Genomic DNA, 16,771 nt, shown 5'->3' with positions numbered 1-16,771 from the left:
TGCCATGTTGCCCGGTTGGTTTAATGAACCAAGCAGATTTGGATTTGAATGAAACTTGGTGCATCTGTTGATAGTGATGGCACAACAATAAGTCTCCGATTTTAAGCCAATTGGACGAGGGGTTTGGGAGTTAAGGCTCGCCGAATTTGGAGATTTTTAGCAAAAAGGGGAGTGGCCACCTTCCTTTAACTACTGGGTAGAGGTTTTACGTTTAAGTGTGGATCTCTTGTCTCACATTCACCTTGCGATGTAAATCCAGAATTTTCTTAGCAAAATTAAAAGAAGCTGGCCTCATGTTTCCAAAACTTTTGAAGGGCACTTATGCTGCATTCGAGGATGGTTGGAAGTCGGAAATAACAGAGTTGGTTTTTCCCAGTTTCAACCTGAAAGCGTTCGAGATGAAAGTAAACATCCAAAATGTCGGATAGTGGTAAATTGTTTTTTTATTTTGGTTCTTAAAACTCATTTTTGACCTCCTGCAAACTTACCTTATCGGAATTTTGCTTCATTTAATTTTTTTTATTTTATTTCATTAGCATTCCATACAGTAGTTTACCGTATAATTTGATGCCGGAAGATAGCGGCGTATTCACATTCGTTGCGTTACGTTAAGTTATGTCAAATATTTCTGAATGAAGAAAGCTATCTAGTTTTATACTCAAGTAAATTACCATTCACGGTCTGTGTATCCAAAGGGGAAACCATTGTGTAGAATGACGTCACTTGTAGTCCGTCGGTGAAGTCAGGGTCCTTCTTTTTTTCCGACTTCAAAAGTGGAATTTCTGAGTTCAAGTTTGAACTGAGAAAATTCCTACTTCCGACCATCCTCGAATGCAGCATTTGCATCGGACCTTCAAATGTGATGCGGAATCCCAGCATTTTTCTGTCGGCGTTGTTCCGTCAACATTGCGCAACTACAATATGTTGTCATTGCTAAAGAAATATGTATTCTGTTTTTATTCCAATGTGGAACTCTTGCTCATGAAATTCTAACTCATTTCAGTGTTTTCAAGTCAAAGTCAATCAAAACTTCATTTGAGAGCACCACAATGACGTGCACATCGAACCGCTGTACTACAAAATAAAGCTGAGGGATGAAACAAAAACAATGGATGAGTGTCCTCAATTCAAGCCAGCACAATTGCCACATGCTAATTGAAGCTGTGCTACGGCATACTTGAGTTGAATTGATCTTTTCAGCACAACGCAGAGGCAACAGTGGGCGCCGCACTATTTATTATGTGCGGTGCCTCACAACAAGTGGTTAGTCATGTCGGCTTTTGATTGCGAGCTGACGTCACCTGTCCGAGCTATCGGAGGGCAGCTAACAGCTGCTGCCTTCTCACCTGGTCGGTCGCAGAGCTCGGCCGCCACTTATCGACTTCTGCTGTCCCTAAGGAGGACAAGATACTTCTGTAAACATTCTAAATTCGGTCCCACAGGGTGCCTGGCCCCGCACAGTCCCAGGTTCCGCTTATTGGAGTTCACTCATGTTCGTTAGGCGGCTATAACTGTGTTACTGCCCACCACTTCGCAAACAACAAAAGCCAGCAGGAATTGATTGGATACCAATTTCTCAATAGCAAAATGTTGTTTTATAACCGTAACAAGCAGTCAGGTGCATAAATAATGGGACATGGGCACAATTCACTACGTTTATGCAGTCAAAATAACCCTTTCAAAATCTGAAAATTGTCAATGTTCAGGTTTTGAAAGGTCTTGTAAATATTCGCTGTTTTTTTTAACTGACTCGTGGGCAGTGTTGCCACAGTTACCTTGAAAAAGTAACTTAGTTACTTTACTGATTACTTAGTTTTAAAAGTAACTAAATTGCGTTACTGATTACTCGATTTTAAAAGTAACTAAGTTAGATTAAAAGTTACTTTTTTAGTTACTTTCAGCAGCTGCCGATAACACCATCTCAACATAAAAATAATGCGGTAGAAACGGAGTTCCAAATACTTTATTGAAAGTGCATTTTTAACATGAAAATAAAGTTGTTGTTTTTTTTATGAAAAACAAAATAGGCAGTCTCTCTTGACTTCTTGTAACGTAAATACTTTTTATAAAACAAAAAATAAAGATCTATCCAGGTTGAAAATGAAAATGCCCTTAATTCCTCTATTGTTTGTTCCGCTATTCCAAGTGTGTACACTTGAGTCGACTCGTGCAAACGTGACTTGTCTGACGTCACTCCCCCTGGCGAGAGGGCGGAGACGACCTCATCCCATAATGCTTCACGGACCAGTTGAGGATGGAAATAAATTATTTTTTTTAACACTTTTATGGTCCATAATGCACACTTTTTTTGTTGTGTTGTGTGCCTGTTGGTTAATAAAACTAGTAGTAAAAGTATCATCACTTTTGTTTTGAATGTGCAAACCATTCACGACCAGACCACGGCTGAATTCAGTGTGGTGATCAATGACTTCCGCCTCATCTTCGTAGTTAGCGGCAGTTGTTTGTGACTGTTGTGAGATATTTTGCCTTCTTCATGAAAATGTGGAGTAACGCATTGAATCTCTGGACAGTAACTTTAAGCAGACTACTTTGTAGAATAAAGTAACGCGTTAGACTACTAGTTACTTTGGAAAGCAGCAATTTTTTTTTTAATAACGCGTTACCGGCAACACTGCCTGTGGGTTACCCCTTTTCTCACCGTAATATTTGATCATAAACGAAATATCGTACAACGCAATATCGTACCTCCTTTGAACAGGATATGAGTTTGTGTTCTGCACATGCTCTATTTGCAAGGAATCATGCTCTTTTTGAAGACTGGAACTACTTGTATATGAATGGCGGCCATCTTACGATGCCACTCATTGATTTCTCTGCGGCGTTTTCATGTTATCTTTACGTCGAAAGTGGATACATACGTACACGTATACGCATATATATATATATGCCGGAAATACACGAGCAGAGGTAAACAAACATGGTGATGCAGCACAGCGACACACTTTTTGGAGCGAGGAAACTGACCACTTTATAAATGTTGCAAATGACAAGGATATAGTTTTTTATTGACCGTAAAACGTTCAAAGCGGAAATTATGTCTATTTGCACATTGACGACACGCAAATGTATCTTTTTGGCTCTAAACACCGCCACAAATGAAATGAAAAAGATGAACTTTAGCTGCGGACATGAAGCTCCTCAAAGTGTTAAAACATCGCCACGTAGATGCTAGCCGTTAGCATTGCGATACAAGCGTGACCCCACCAAACAAGTTCAACTTGTATCTCAAGGCGACGCGGCACTGGATTTCGCTTGCGTTAAGATACATCTGGTGGGAAGGCAAATATAGAAACAGCACACACACACACTCCGTTCTGTTTGTTTGAGAGCGACGACAAACAAAGCCAGTCACTGGGGTGCACTTGTAAGCAGCGTGTGCATGATTGTATCAACATGCGACGTGAAGATCTTTCCGCACAGGAAATGTAGAAATATTAAAAATAGTTTTTATAAATATATCATGTAGCATCTATCTTCAAAACAGATATTGATGATTTCATTCTAATGGATATAACGCACTTCCACGTGCGCATATTTAGCCCGTATTTAACGATCTACGCATTAGCTGTAGTTCAGCAGTGTGTTGTTGTTTTTTTAAACACGTGTAAACCGATTATTAAAACAACAATGACAAGTGGCAGTTAAATAACCAAAAACTACCGTGTGAAGTGCCAATGAGCAACACCGAAGTACGACACGTACTTCATTTGTATCCACATTTCAGAGGGCCAAGTAAGATCTGAGGATAACCGACATTTCCAACACATGCCACAACCAAAATGCAAACCGTGCCACTAGAGATCAAAAAAATGGGAATCGTGTCACTTGAACCACGCCATATAAAATCCAACCTAGCATTTGCCATGATATAAAGACTCAAAAATAGAGCACGTTGGAACACGAGGTGGCTTGATAGAAAAGTATTATTTTTTTAAATGAGGAATCTTGGTTTTCAGATATTATAAACGTAGATTTTAGACTGTGCTAATTGTCTTCAGTTCTTTCACTAATGTCATACCAAGACATATCAATGTTGGTGATACAAAAAAAGTGACAATTCATTGTTGTTTACAGTTCCAAAACGCATTTGATCTTATCGAACTGCATTTTCCTGATGAAAAAAACTTTATAAAGTGAGTTTGTTAACGCCAAATGGACCATTTTGGTTCCTTTAAGCTTGAAAAATGCTTTGACCGAAGAGGAACTCCACAGCAGGAAGGATCCGCTTAGAAACACACTCCCTCCAAGCGTTTCCTCTCCCAGTCAGCCATACCAAATATAACTAATGGACACTTCCCCCTGGGATCAGCTGTACATATGATAATCCTTCCCGTATGCCTGAACAAAACTCAAACAAACAAAACTTGATACGAATCTCAATTTATCATCTTAGTGACGTTGCAAATCCCCTGGACATGAGAACGACCTTTATGTCAAGCTCCACGTTGCCGAAGGCGATGATGGCCAGATGTCATGCAAAACAGCAACATTCCCACACAGATGTGAGGGCGGAGACTTCTTCAAGCCTGTATCAATCCATCGACACCATTACACGCACATCTTCTGCATCGACGTATGTCAGGAAAAAGTGTTCGAAGACATGAGCGTTGTGTAAATACTTTGAGTCATTTGCGCATACTGGAAATGTGCACACAAGTGTGGAAACGGAAGACCGGAAAGGCTGCACCGTTATCTGCCGAGCTCATGGGAAAATCTGGGAAATGAGGCACCGGCTGTGGATAAAAATTGTTACTGTATACAAGGGATTCTTAGGGTTAGGGTTAGCCCGAAACCTTTTTACTCGAAGACATTTTGTTTCTTCCATAGAATACAAAATGTATTGCAAATCACATTAAGCTTTACATAAAAACAACAAATCAGTCAAATCGAAGAAAAATTTGGCCACCAAGTCGAGAGTGAGATGAGTCCCCAAGTTTGGGGAAAGCTGCTTGAACAGCTCATACATCAGCTGATGAAAGAAAGCAAAAATCATTCCGATCAGGTCCCGCCACCATCAGCCAAAGAAGTTGCACGTGCTCGGCGTCACGTCAAGACGTGCCGTCAACATTCACTGCAGAGGTCAAAGGGTTGTCGTGCTCGGACCACATGCCGCACGCGCATTCAAATCGGTCTGCGCGGCTGCCGACCCATAAGGAAACCCCGTCTGAAGATGATGCACAAGAAAGCCCGCAAACAGTTTGCTGAAGACAAACATGGATTACTGTAACCATGCCGTGTGGTCTGACGAGACCAAGGTCAACTTATTTGAACATGATCCACTCCCTGCGGAAAATGAGCCCAGGGTAGTATCCAAAATGGACAATGACCCCGGACACACCGGACATCTCTGGGGGAACCTCAACGGGAAGGTGGAGGATGAGGAAGGTCTCAAATATCCGCCAGAAGAGAGTTAAAGGCAGTGCTGGATAATAATGGTGGCCACACAAAATATTGACATTTCCACTTAGGGGTGTACTCACTTTTGTTGCCAGGGGTTGAGCTATTAATGGTTGTATTTTGAGGGGACAATAACAGATAAAAAGTGAATCTAAATCCATTTCAGTCTAAGGCAACTATTTATTTAAATATTCAGTTTATAAGAGATGCTGCTGACCCTTTGTTTTTTAAATATCGGCTCCAAATATCGGTTATCGGGCCTCCTTGACTACTAATAATTGGCATTGGTATCGACCCTGAAAAACCCATATCGGTCTATCTCTATTAGTTACGGCCAGTTCACACTACTGCAGAATGGACGTGGTGCGTTTTCCGTACGGCATCCGCACGGACTGCAATTCACACCGCGTGAATTGTGTGTCCGGAAATGTGCACCCGCCAGACCACAAGATCATGCGATAACAACCGTGTATTTCGAGTCCTATTTGTAAACAATAGCCACGCTTGCCTGTTGTCACATCGATATGCTTTTTGGACATTATTTCTGGGACTTCTACCATAGCTATTCTACCATGGGTACGTACGTTTTGTGTTTAAATAGTGTTATTTTGTCATGTTTAATTTATTCTGAGCTCAGTTTTTGTCTTAAATGTCCAACTCATGTAGTTAGCTAGCTGCCCTCCCCCCCCAAAAAACGAATTCGCAAACGGGATTATTTTGAAATATACTGGATTTACCTTGATGCGAGACGCCTGACTTCCTGTCCAGCTCGAGTACCGTATTTTCCCACTATAAGGCGCACCTAAAAGCCTTCAATGTTTTCAAAAGCTGACCATGCGCCTTATAATCCAGTGCGCCTTATATATGGATCAATATTGAGCCGCAACAAGTCTCGCTGTCAAGACGCTATCGGTGACCCTGCACGATCGGTGACGCGCATGCGCAGAAGTTCCCGCCATCTTGGATCGCGAGCTAATACTAATACTTTACCTCAGAGAAAGTAATAAAACAGCTGTTTATTCAGTTTGGGAGCGAATGGAGTTGTCAGAAAGCTGCTTTGTAATCTATTAATAAAGTTTGACTGACCTATCTGACTGTTTTGTTGACATTCCCTTTAGCGCAGCACCATCTAATGCAGGGGTGTCAAACATAAGGCCCGGGGGCCGGATCAGGCCCGCAATGGGGTTTAATCCGGCCCGCGAGATGGTTTTGTAAAGTTTGTAAAGCCCAATTAATCAGCCGGCCACAATCAAAGCTTATAAATTCATAATTACACAAGTAAGACTCAGTTGAGCAATGCATCTTGTACATGGAATTGCTCTGAATGTTGTTATTTTAAACACAATTTAAAGTTAGTTTGTTTAAAAAATAAAAACATGAATCAAACACAAACATGCTGAATAAGACACATTCAACTACACATATGACAAGGATTAACGTCCTTATAACTTCAGTAACGGCACCCGGCACACAATCAGTGAACAATATACAGGTTTATGCAAAAAAAAATTAGGACAATATTTGTACAGATGCGCCCCACAATTTAGGGCTGGCCCACAAATAGCGAAAATCTGCATGTAATTGACGGCAATGTTTTAAAAATTATTTTACAATTTTACCGATCCGGCCCACTTGCGAATATATTTTCCTCCATGTGGCCCCTGAGCTAATATGAGTTTGACACCCCTGATCTAATGGATGCATAACGTAACCCCAGCCTCTACTGTAGCGCCTTATATATGGAAAAAGTTTTAAAATATGTAATTCATTGAAGGTGCACCTTATAATGCGGTGCGCCTTATAGTGCGGAAAATATGGTAATTCATGCGGCGTCTGGAAAAAATAGAACGCTTGCGGAAACCTTCCGCATCGCCGCATCCGTTCCGCACCGCAGCCGGTGTGAATCGATACGTAGGCTTGAATGTGTTCTATTCTTGCGGCGTCTGTACGGAAAACGCACCACGTCAGTTCCACATTCATTGTGAAGTGGGCATTACTGTACCAAATTTGTAGTCAAGGAGCACACACTCCGTCCAGGTACACGACGAGAACAGGCATGCCACTCGTTGCATTTCCCCGACTATATTTCCGTATTCTGTATCTGAAGTTGACTTTGGAGGGTTTAAGAGTACCACGGTTTTATCATAGCTAAGAGATCCTGTTCCAGGGGGCCTCTCATCTGCGCAAGGGAAAAAATTGTACAAATAGCTTGATAAAAATACACCGGGTTAAAAATAAACCTGGCCCCGTCATGCACTGCACCTGCAAAGCTACTTGTAAATCTCCTGGGCATTCATATAAATGTTTGGATGTGCTTTTAGGACATCCTGACAGTGTTTAAAATTGATTCACCTGTTAAGTATGTCCCTAACCGGAGGCATGCGGTGCAGTCTGCTGGGGAAAACCTGCTTAATTGCACCAACTTGTTCCACTGCATGGGCCCATATTTTCACCGGATTTAACGTGTCGAGCGCCGGCCTAACTGACGGCCTTCAACAAGAGCATATGGTTTCCTCACTTGCACTTTCTGTTGGCTCGAATGTGTCGGTTATGGATTTGCTGCTACGTCCAGACTTTGAGACCGTGCGCATGATTCCGCAAGGACGTTTTCCCCGCATCCTTATCGAATTTAGTGGAAAAATTGGGAAAGTCTTTTTCATATCTGTAAAAGCGTGTTTCAGCTTAATTATCAGCTGCTTGTCTTGGGGCTATGAAAACTTCTTGTCAGCCAGAACAAACACCAGCATGCACTCCTCCTCAGAATGTTCCCAGTCAAATGGGCAAGAAAAGAAAAACATAAATTCCCCTGAAAAATATGTGCGCTAATACAAACCTGATATTCTGAACTTTTCCTGAAGTTGATGATGACGACAACTGACAAGTTCAAACCGTTTTAAGGAAAGCCAACAATTACGGAAGGGTTGATCTGCCAATATGGAGTAAAAAAATTTTGGACTGGCAAATTGAAACGTATTTACAAATATGTTTAAACGTTAGAACATATTTGCAAATATGTATTTGTAAGTACTTTAAACTGTATTTGCAAGTACGCTCAAATACACTTGCATATACATTTAAACATATTTATGTTTGAATGTATTTTGCAAGTACGTTGAAACATCTTTAAATACAAATTTGCAAGTACCGTATTTTCCGCACTATAAGGCGCACCGCATTATAAGGCACACCTTCAATAAATGGCATATTTTAAAACTTTTTCCATATATAAAGCGCTACAGTAGAGACTGGGGTTACGTTATGCATCCATTAGATGGTGCTGCGCTAAAGGGAATGTCAACAAAACAGTCAGATAAATCAGTCAAAAACTTCATTAATAGATTGCAAACCAGCTTTCTGATCCATTCACTCCCAAAATGAATAAACAGCTGTTTTATTATTTGCTCTAAGGTAAAGTATTAGTATTAGCTAGCGATCCAAGATGGTGGGATCTTCTGCGCATGCGCGTCACCGATCGTGCAGGGTCACCGATAGCGTCTTGACAGCGAGACTTGTTGCGGCTCAATATTGATCCATATATAAGGCGCACTGGATTATAAGGCGCAGGGTCAGCTTTTGAAAAAATTGAAGGCTTTTAGGTGCGCCTTATAGTGCGGAAAATACGGTATGTTTAAATGTATTTGTGAATACATTTGACCGTACTTGCATATACATCACGTTCAAACATATTGAAATATGTTTGAACGTACTTCCAAAAACGTTTTTGACTGGCAAATTGAAACGTATTTACAAATATGTTTAAAAGTATTTCAATATGTTTCAACATATTTGCAAATATGTATTTGTAAGTACGTTAAACCGTATTTGCAAGTACGCTCAAAACATACTTCTAAATACATTTAAACGTATTTGCCAGTCGAAAATATTTACTCCACATTGGCAGTTCCACGCTTCTGTAAACAATTTCCTCCATGTAATTGAAGCAGACGTTGCACTTGACCTCCAGTTGAGCTCTTTGCTTCATTATAAATGACCCAAGTTGCGCTGCAGGCCACACGCTTGTGTAACAAAAGTACTTTGCTGGGAAACACGTTACGCAAATTAGTCTGTGTTTATGTAAAAATCACCCAAAAATATCCCCGATTTCTCTTGAGCACTTCTTGCAATGTGCGATGGAATCGATCCCACACATTTTTTTCCCCAAGCAAATGTTGTTTGTTCAGCTTGAAAAACAATTAAAAGCAGTAATTATAGCGAGGCATGTCTTTGGCACGGCTTCTGGCCGCCCGGACATGAGAATGATATTTTTACACTGGACTAACTTAGCTAATTGGGAGCCCAACTGAGACGTCGACTGCAGACATTCAGCAGCAGACACCACAGGGTCCAGCTATCCCAATTAATACCATCAAAAAAACAAAACAATCGTTCCCTTCAAGAAATGGTTGGTGATTGTATCATTCCATCACATGACACTAATATCTTTTCGTCCCGCTTACATACAGAAGTACGTGAAATTCTCTCTATGTACAATACTTGTGATCACTTTATCGTACTGGAATGTGTCTTTATTTGCACTCGAAATGCTTTTCAAAATGGAACTGACACTCAAGTCACTCAAACCACAAAATGGTCGTAATAACGACAGTACTTGCACTTCGACAGCACCAAGGACGCGAGCATGTCACACAAACATTTACTTTATTTCTGACTTTACAATTGTTATGTTCTGGGGTTGGATCCCAAAAACGCAGACACAAATAAGAGTTTAAAACTTTATTCGCATAATATCAAAAGGCGACGAACTAACTTGACTAGACCAGAAACAAAGAGAAGGCATCGAGGAAGAGAGAAGCAGGTGGCCAGACGGAACAGAGGTAATAATCCGACAAAAACACACACACTTCTCAGACAGGCTTATATAGACAGCGAATTGATTTGATTGGCTGTGGCTAGACATGTGGGTAACAGGACTGACATGGTATTATCTGATTGGCTGTTGACCAGATAAAGAGATTAAAGATTCTTGACATCACATAGCTTCTGACATCATATAGCGTCTTACCAGTTGACACTAGATGCTGGTTACATCAGTTCAAAACAGACACTTGACCTCAGTTCAAAACAGACACTTGACCACACGGTCATGACCCAAACATAACCCTTACATAACCCTAGTCATGACAGTAAGCATAACCCTTGCATGACCCTAGTCACGACAGTAAGCATAAACCTTGCATGACCCTAGTCATGACAACATTAGGGCTGCTCGATTATGGCAAAAATAATCACAATTATTTTGGCAATAATTGAAATCACAAATCATAAAAAATTATCCAATTCGTAGTTTTCAGGGCCCAAAGACGCTGCGAAATACAGCCAAATCTAGAAGAGTATTAACTGTCAAATAGAAATTGGTGTCAAGGAAGTATGGTGAAGTGATAGAGCACATCGTGACTATTCAAAATATTTGTATGTTCTTATTATTTTGGGATAATAGCGACGTCACATGTGCGTCGGATCACGTTTTCAGCATTTTTTGCATACTTAGTGCTGTTGACCGAATGTTATCTAGCTTCACTTTATTTAAAAAAAAAAAAAAAAAAAAAAACATGGGTCACAGCACAGTATGCATTCAAGCTGAAAGAAATTCCTGCCAGATGTGTGCCTGCAGGAGGTCCGTAAATGTAATCGTTATATTCATAAACATAAATCATAAATGTTGCGTTTTGCCTTTACAACATCAATAAATGTGTCAGGTAAAAATAAAAAACTGCCTTTAATTGATTTTATATTGGAAAATGTATTTAAGTGAAGTCTAAGAAATATATATATATTTTTTTTGTTTTTTTTTTACAAAAAAAAGAAGTAGCTTACTCTGGTGTCGACAGAGTTAGAGATGATTAGACAGAGAAGAAAAATTGCATTTGTGTTGCTTGCTAGTGTACAAAGTATCAGCTGTTAAAAAACTACAGTAGCTCAAACTTGGCTCTTTTTTTTTTTTTTTTAACCCCACCCCCTCAAAAATTGTTGAATAAGTGAGGATAGCCCACCAATAAGGGTTTGCCACATAAAACCGGGGATTGGTTCAACCAAAAATCTATGAAAAAAATGTTCTTAAATATTTTTTTTTTAAATACATGAATTGTTGAATTTTCTGGCACTGACCTGTGGATGTTTTTATTTGTATTTGCATTTACTTTTACGTTGTTTTACTGTTCAAAAGAGAATCTATTCAGAATCGTCTTATCTGGATAAATAAAAGATCAATAAAATAAAAAATGAATCAAAAACTCTCACTTCCAACTTGCCGAGCACAGTATAACCAGTGAAAACATGTTACATGTTTCCCAAAGACATTACGGACTATAAAGGCGAAAGTAGCGCGATGCAACATTTGCATCCGTTTTGCTTGGGATCCCGTGAGGCCAACTAAATGCAAATCCTTCAAAAGTTAGCATGCAAACGCAACGTGACAAAAGCAGCAGCGCAAGTTCACCTTTGGAGGACAGATGCACTCGCAGCCTCCCGGGGGCCCCTCCGGGGGCCATTTCCTCTACGTGCGCTCGATGCCAGGTGACCACCCACCCCCTCCCCTCCCCTCCCACGCTGTAAATCAGGAAGCCCGTGTCAAGCCCGTTGCTTTGTTTAGCTCTCACAAACACGGAACACCCTGAGAGAGTGCACGGCCTCTTTCCACTGTCCACCGGCGAACACGGACAAAGCTCCCCTTGCCTGTGACGGCTCCCGTTAAGCACCTTGTGTGCCCAAATTAACTCGGATTGGAAAGCGCGGCCCTTCATTATGGATGAGCGGAAATATGACCTCATAAGGTTTGAGAAACTGAATCCACAACCTGAGGGGGGAATTTTAATACAAACTTGCTCTTTTATGTAATGAGAGAACTTGAGCCCGAGGAAATTAAATATTTTGCTTCAGCTGGCTTGCTGATTTAATCTGAGTTGCAACACAATAAACTTGAATGTCTCTAAAGAACAAACAATTGTTGTCAGGTGACATAACACATTCACTGCCGTAGACGATTCTATTCGTCAAACGGAATCCAACTGTTTACTGCCACTGACGAATAGAACGTAGACTGTTAGCGAGGGATCAGGACAGGGCCAGCACGTGAATAGCTAAAATTTGCATATGACTTAACACGATTAAAATACATTGTGGGGAAAATGTGTATACCATAAAATGCCATGAATTGGACACTTTATAAATGAATATATATATATAAATCAAAAATCATCCCACTGTACTATGTAAGGATTCCTTTAAAAAAAAACAAAAAAAAAACTTTTATAGACATTTACCGGGATGATATAGAAAAGGCATATGTTCATTAGGGATGTAATGATACCAGCAATATCGTGAGATTGTCAATATATCGTCGTCGTCATGTCACGATATTAAAAGCAGCACATCTGTTAAAAAAAAAAGTCAGGTTTATTTCCATTTGTGCAGCTCTAGCACCCTCTGATGGCTAGTTTTTTTTTAGCGCCGTTTAATTTTCACAAGGCATGTTTTGGCCCTTGTATGTTTAAAATCCATGCTAATGGTCAAATGAAGGGGCATGTAATATGCTTGTGAACCGATATGTGGAGGAACTCGATGTCTGCTTGCATTAACCTCAATTTTAAGTGTTATTAGAGATTGTAGTTTTTTTTTACATGCATTGCTGTAATGTACCAATGCATAATAATGTGTGTTCGTTTTTAGTATGAGCTCATTTTTCATACAATATTGTGACATTTTTTTTGTATCACCAACCTCCCCACAATATCGTGAGAATTATCGTATTGTGACCTTCATATCGTGATATCATACAGTGATGTTTGGATATCATTACATCCCTAATATACATTGCAACATATTTAGCATTTAATTTTCCAAATGTATGGCATTACTACCACATTTCCAGAAATTGTTTGTGTGTATAGAGCAAAAAGCAGCATATTATAATGTATTATACACGGTTATGCATGTTATGAACAGAATATGTGTTGCAATAAATTAAGTAAGTTACAGTTCTGCTTGACATGTTTCCTTTCACAAAAAGCTAGAAACAAACTTTCTTTCCGTTGTAAGAAGAGAATCTGGTCTTTTGGTAGGTTCAGTACTTATTCTGAGGGTCTTGAAAGATCCGCCAGTCTGGAGAACTGCTTTGAAAAGGGTTGTCGGCGAAGGCGTACTACGGTACAAGTTTCTGAGCCTTGAGGCAAGTTGTGCTGAGAACAAACGAGACCACCGTACATCAATATTTTACGCTGAGGTTATGTTTCATGAGAATCATCATCACTCATGTACTGAAACCTTTTGCATACGAGGTCCGCGATGGCCTTGCATAAAACATCTGTTGTTGAACATTCTCGTCGAAGTTGTTACTTGGTGCACAGTGAATGAGATTCCGCTGACAGTTTGTAAATGTCACCGGTTCGGAACACCTCGTGCCAAGACCGCCGTCTGGACCACGTCCTCGCTGTTTTCTGGACTCCCTCTAAAACGCCCGGCATGCCGGTTTCGGGAGGGGTTGGGGGTCGGGACGTGATGGATTGCTCGCCGTTCCCACTGTACGTACGCTCATCTGGTGTATTTAGTGGAGGTCATGTGAAGATGTCAGAGAGAAACGCCCCCCCCCCCTCCGGACCCATTTAACAGCCCTGCCAACTTCCTACGCTTTCATAACCTCGTGTGTCTGCTTTATTCAAATTCTGTGTCAACCGGGATGTCACAAAATACACATCTGAGATTTGAAGACACTAAATGCAAATCAAGCGCACTTATATTTTGTTTAATAACAAATGATAAATAATGGGGTACCTCAAGGCTCTCAGAGTTATCAACATGTGTTACGCAGAGTTAAAAACGAAGCAACTAAATAGCTCCTGAAAGTTTTCTACTGGAGATATTTTTCCAAAATTTCAACGTAATTTCTTAATTTTATTATGACACTATTTTATTTGTAAAAATATAAAGTGTAGGGGAGCTCCCAGTATGTCAGCAAAAACGATCTGTCAACATCTTACAAATCCTGACGAAAACCTTAAATTTTGCTGCGTTCACAAGCATTCACCGCTCAGTGAGAGATACCAGCGCTATCGGCCGATGCCGATATTTTTAAAAATGCCAATTATTGGGTCTATCCCTAGTTAATGTAGACCAGACTTTCAAGCAAAGATGGTGAATCAGCATTTAACTGTTATGCTGCACGGAATTTAAAAATCCAGGTTATCTTTTCTACAAGGTGTAATCTTTCCTAAACCATGTTATTGACTGACTACCACCATCATCATCATCATCATCATCATCACACGCCCTCCTCCATCTTGGACATCCTCTCAGCAAGGTTTCTGTCCGCACTTGTTTCAGCCCACAAAGTTGATGCAGCCGCGTCCAAATGTGCCGCTTATGTAACGTCGCAGCTGATTTAGCAAAGCGCGACCGCGGCTTACATCAAAGCCTGGCAAGCGCCCGTCACTCGTTTTTTTGCACATTCGGCTTCAAACGCCCCTCTGCGCCGCATTCCTGCGCCGAAAATCCATGAATAATGCGCGCACATGTGTGTCTCTCGGGTCGACTGCACTGGAGGAATGAAACGGTTTACCGCGATCACCTTTGAAATGGGGATTACTGAATAATGACGTCACAATCTGACAACGACGCTTTTTCTTTTTGCAATTCTGTTCACGTCAACGTTTACGCTGCAACATATGCATGACTTGAAAAGTCACATGACTGCAACGTTGCAATGAAATACTTTGCACAAACTAGACTTACTACAACTTGAATAACGTGCTTTTTTTTTTTTTATTTAAATTGTCCGCTGCTGTTTTCCTTCAGTATTTCTCTTTCATCCAAAATGAAATGAAAATGAAAATTGCCTTTTTTAAGTAAGAATTTCATTGCTCAATGCTTAAACATCTTGAATTACTGTTTACACCATTTTTCCTTTTTTTTAAATGTATTTAACTTGTGTAGCTTGTGTAACTCATTTGTCTCCAAAAACGTATAAAAACGCTGTTTTAAATATTACCAGTGTCCCAAAGACGTATTTATATGTTGTTTTGTTTTTTATGCTAGAGCATACAGAAGGCTTTAATGCAGCCCCTGAACTGAAGAGGCGGTTGAAGCAATGATAGTTATTACAAAAACGGCCACCAGGGGGCAGGAGAGTATAAGAGATCAACCAGGGTCATGTTGCAACAAGCTCTTTTTGCCAGTGTTTTCTACAGGTTTGTGAATAACGCTGAAACTTAGATATATCCTAATACTAATTGCTGTAAAACGGAAACAGATAGTGATATAATTTTTTTTCCTGATGAAAGAAGAGACTCTAATCTTTCTTTTGGTAGGTTCCATGTTTTTATAGCAATAGAAGACAACATTCTGTGGGCCTTGCAAAATCAGTCATAATCCAGTAAAACAGCCATGAGTGAAGGGGATTGCTTCACTCAAAATTGCTGGGATTGAATGAGTTCATAGAAAGGAATGTAACTTTTTAAAACACAATTATTAAATGTAATCTTTATTCTATCGTTGCGAGCTGACATGCATTGATTGCTAGTGTTGTTCCGATGCCGTTTTTTGGGCCCCCCATACCGATTCCGATACCCAGCTTTGCAGGATCAGCCGATACGATACCATACCGATACCTAAGGGTTTGTTTTTTTCTCTCAACCTGAAAAAGCTGTCCTGCGCTGTCCTGAGCATTCAGGAGCCTTAGATCAGCATGTAGTGAACATGTCACATATCAGTGAATGTTGTGCACAAGCAAGACACAAGATGCTGCATCCAAAATCCTATATTAGCATTGGAATTAATGGTATCGGCATGTTACTTGTGAGTACTCACCGATGCCACTGTTTTAATGCAGTATCGGGGCCTCTGCCGATACCAGTATCGGTATCGGAACAACACTACTGAATATTGATTGGTTACACTAACAACTTAGTAAATGCAGAAATGCTATATTTAGCTACTATTTCAACCCTTCTAGCAAGTATCCTTTCAAAAATGAGCAACCTGCGGCATTAATTCTCCAGAGGAAACAGACAAACATTTCACATTGTTTTGCATCTAAAAAGAAAGGATCATGCTAGAAAGCAATCAAATTGTGCTGAATGTCGCCAAAGACATGCTGCCATTTATACATGGCGAAAGCTGATGTTCTTTTGCCATATATACGTTGGAAACGTTTGAGCCGACTGAAGTATCGTATGTCCTCCCGAGAAACACATATTTTGCCTCATACAAATGTAACGGATTACAAAATACCAGGTTGCTGCACCTCAGTCCACTTTTCACATTTCTGCACACTGTTATGTTCTGTTTTTTGGAATATTTTTTTCTGTTTTTTTTTTTTAAATAATGTTTCCCCCGTTTTTCT

General features: G+C 40.2%; 1 protein-coding gene across 2 annotated transcripts in view; it reads right to left on the bottom strand.

Moving 5' to 3' along the window:
- calcrla (calcitonin receptor-like a) overlaps positions 1-16,771 on the bottom strand; it is a 32,714-nt gene that overhangs the window by 14,857 nt on the left and 1,086 nt on the right. The window lies entirely within an intron of this gene.

This window comes from Festucalex cinctus, chromosome 11 (assembly GCF_051991245.1).
Source record: "Festucalex cinctus isolate MCC-2025b chromosome 11, RoL_Fcin_1.0, whole genome shotgun sequence".
NCBI classification, from domain to species: Eukaryota; Metazoa; Chordata; class Actinopteri; order Syngnathiformes; family Syngnathidae; genus Festucalex; species Festucalex cinctus.
The sequence above is the reverse complement of the archived record's forward strand: the minus strand, read 5'-3'. Positions and strand labels throughout refer to the sequence as shown.